Source organism: Cavia porcellus, unplaced genomic scaffold (assembly GCF_034190915.1).
Source record: "Cavia porcellus strain 051 isolate PalLab524CR breed Dunkin Hartley unplaced genomic scaffold, mCavPor4.1 scaffold_19, whole genome shotgun sequence".
Lineage (NCBI taxonomy): Eukaryota > Metazoa > Chordata > Mammalia > Rodentia > Caviidae > Cavia > Cavia porcellus.
Genome location: NW_026947502.1, coordinates 53,092,617 through 53,096,188, shown reverse-complemented (window position 1 = coordinate 53,096,188; position 3,572 = coordinate 53,092,617). Strand labels below are relative to the sequence as shown.

General features: G+C 33.3%; 1 non-coding gene across 1 annotated transcript; it reads left to right on the top strand.

Moving 5' to 3' along the window:
• The first annotated feature begins 2,043 nt into the window (after positions 1 to 2,043).
• Positions 2,044 to 2,150, top strand: LOC111756031 (U6 spliceosomal RNA). Its single transcript, XR_002790537.1, has one exon. It is a non-coding gene; the product is annotated as a U6 spliceosomal RNA (small nuclear RNA).
• The last annotated feature ends 1,422 nt before the right edge of the window (positions 2,151 to 3,572 follow it).

Sequence of the window (3,572 nt, the reverse complement as noted above, 5' to 3'; positions counted from 1 at the left end):
TTTCATTTCCTTTGGATATATAGTCAGAAATACAATTGATGGATAATAAAGTAGTTCTATTTTTCATCTTTTGTGGAAACAAAGTATTTTGCATAAAGGCTCTACCAGCCTACAGTGTACAATGTTTACCTCTTATCCCCACCCAAGGAAAGACTTGTTTATGACAGTAGCCACCCTAAGATGAGGTAATATCTCAGTGTGGTGTTGATAGCATTTATCTTATGATTAGTTGCACTGAGCACATTGTTATATATTTACTGGCATCTTACATCTTCTTTGGAGAAATATCTTTCAGGTTCATTACAAGTTTGAAATATTTATCTTTCTTCTCTCTTATATTTTTGCTATTGAGTTGTATGAGTAGCTTTATATATTGGACTTATTTACATGGCTTAATTACAGAGCTTTCAAATATTTTTTCCCATTTTTTAGGGTGGTTTATCATTTGATGATTGTTTGCTGTGCTGAAAGTTTTTTGTTTTATATAATCTCACTTGTTTATTTTTGCTTTTATTTCCCATGTTTTGGGAATTATATACAAAATAATCATTGTGAAAGCCATCATAAAGGAGGATTTTCTTTAAAATTTCTTTGATTCTTCTAGGAATTTTATGGATATAAATTTCCTTTTTTTGCATATGGATTCCTAATTTTCCAATGCTCTGTATGTACTGAAATAGCTTCTCCCTACTCTGTATTCCTGACAGTATTTCTCAAAGATAGGCTGGTTAATAAATTGATGAATATATGTCGAAGCTCTCTTTTCTGTTTCATTGGTCTTCATCTGTTGTTGTTCCAGTACCTATATAGCTTTATGCTGCTTTATGATATATTTTGAAATCAAGAATTCTAATGCTGTAGCTTTGTTTGTCTCATAATTGCTTTGGTTGTTCAGTGTGTTTTGTAATCTATATAAATTTTTAAGCTTGGTTTCTTTTTCTGTAGCAAATATTTTGAAATTATAATAGAGATCATAGGGCCCAAAATCAACACAAATAAAAGGCAGTTGTGTGTCTATACACTAACAGTGAGCAACCCACAAAGTAAATAAAGAAAACAATCCCTTTTCAATTCTTTGGAATAGTCTGAGAAGAACTGGCATTGGTTGTTCTTTAAAAGCTTGCTGTACTTCAAAAGTGAAGACATCTATTCTTGGGATTTTCTTTGTTGAGAGACTTTTTATAACTACTTGAAAGTCATTATTCCTTATTAATCTTTTAAGGATTTCTTGTCTTTGTGGCTCAATTTTGGTCCGTACCATCCAAAGCAATCTACAGATTTGATGTAATGTTTATGAAAGTTCCCATGGAATTTATCATATATAGCATATCCCCATGAAGTTGCATTTCAGAATTCAAGGGCTCAGCCATTCTCAGATTATTCCTTAGAATGTAGCTAACAATAATGCAGAAACCCCATAATTTCCCAGAAACAACAAGTATCCTTTGCAATTGTTTTATTAGTAGGTTTGCAAGAGGCCATTCTGAAAACACTATTCAGTGCTACTTCTACTAATTGGCTGCTGCCCTGTAACCCATCTTGGGCATATACACTATATTCTTTTATCATGGCAGGTTGCTGTACCACATGTAGCTCTCTGAAGTAGTCTTACTTCAAGAAACTTTAAGAAGATGAAAAACACAGAAAAAATGGACAGATTTCTGGATACATATGAATTACCAAAGATGAATCAAGAAGATATAAAAAACCAAAATAACACAATGGCAGTTAATGAAATAAAAACTATAATTAAAATTTACCAACAAAGAAGAGCCCAGGTCCTGATAGATTTACAGCTGAATTGTATAAGAAACTTCAAAAAAATCTAATGTCATTTCCCCTCAGACTCTGTAGTGAAATTGAAAAGGAAGGAATATACCCTATTTCCTTCCTGGAGGAAATTTTACCTTGATACCAAAACCAGAGAAAGATTCAACTAGAAAAAAGAAGTACAAGTCAATTGCCCTATTGAACATAGACACAAAAGTCCTCAATAAGATGCTAGCAAGTAGAATGCAGCAAATAATCAAGAATATTATCACAGTGCTCGCTTCAGCAGCACATATACTAAAACTGAAACAATACAGAGAAGATCAACATGGCCCCTGTGCAAGGATGACACGCAAATTTGTGAAGCGTTCCATATTTTTAAACAAGACTCACATTAGTAAATATCATATTATCTCTCTAGTGTAAAATATAAAAAGAATTGACAGAATAATGGGATCCAAAATGTATAACAGATAATTGTAAAAGTGAAAGGAAAGTGTTCTAAAGGATATAACGGTATGTATAGTATGTAAGATAGATGACCACATTACTAAACTTCTATTAAATCATTGGACAGAAGAGGTTGCACTGTCAATGTCTGAGTGTATAGCCACTTTTATGCTTTGATTTTTTAACTTTAACAGCTATTGTTAAGATGACGGTATGTGAGTATCAACTAGTGATGTTATGACAATTTTTTTAAAATTCTGTATTCTACTTTTTTCTCATTTTTCCTATTTTGTTTTTTTTAAATTTTCTCTTCTTTCTTTCTTTAAATAAAATAAAAAACAATTAGAAATAAACAAACAAAAAAGAATATCATCACGACCAAGTGGGATTCATTCCAGGAATGCAGGGATAGCTCAAATGTGCAAATTGGTAAATTTAATACACCATGTCAGCAGAGTCAATGAGAAACTTCATGTGATCTTCTTAATAGATACAGAAAAATACCCACTCATGGTAAATGCCCCATAGAAAATTAGAATGAATGGTCTTTATTTCAATCTGATAAAAATCATCTATGAAAAACCAGCAGCCAATATCATACCAAATGGTCAAAATTGAAAGCTTTTGCTTTAAAATCAAGAAAAAGATGAGAATCCACCTCCACCACCCTTATACAATATTGTTTGGGAAACATTATCCAGAGTAATTAAACAAGAGAAGAAAACAAAAGGAATAAGGATAGACAAGGAAGAAGTTAAAAAGTTATTTGTGGGTGACATGATACTCTACATAGAAGATCCTAAAACACTACACCAAAAGAATTCTAGATTTACTAACCAAATTCAGTAGCATGGCTGGACACAAAATCAGCACTCAAAAATCAGTAGTAATCCAGAATACAAATGACAAAACCACTGAGGTTGAAATTAGGAAAACATTTTTCACTTTAACATCCAAAACCAAAGTACTCAGTAATCAATCTAACAAAATAAATGAACTTTACATTGAAAGCTACAATACTCTGAAGAGTGGGATTAAAGATAATGTTATAGATTGAGAACTGGTGGTTAACTTAATGCCAGCTGGATTACATCAGCATGCATTGAGAGAAGATTCTCCACTTGAGGAGGGTTGCCAGGATAAATAGTTAGAGAAGAAGGGAGGTTTGAGAGGGTTGAGGCGTTAAGTAGGCATTGAGGGTTCACCTACGAGTTGCTGTCTGAGCTGTTGGTTCTCCTGGAGAAGCTTTGGTCCTCACATCGAGCATTGCTTCTTGGCTCCGGAGGGGAAGACATGTGATGCTTGGTCTCCAGGATGAACTCATCACACTGCTTCCTGGCACATACCCGACT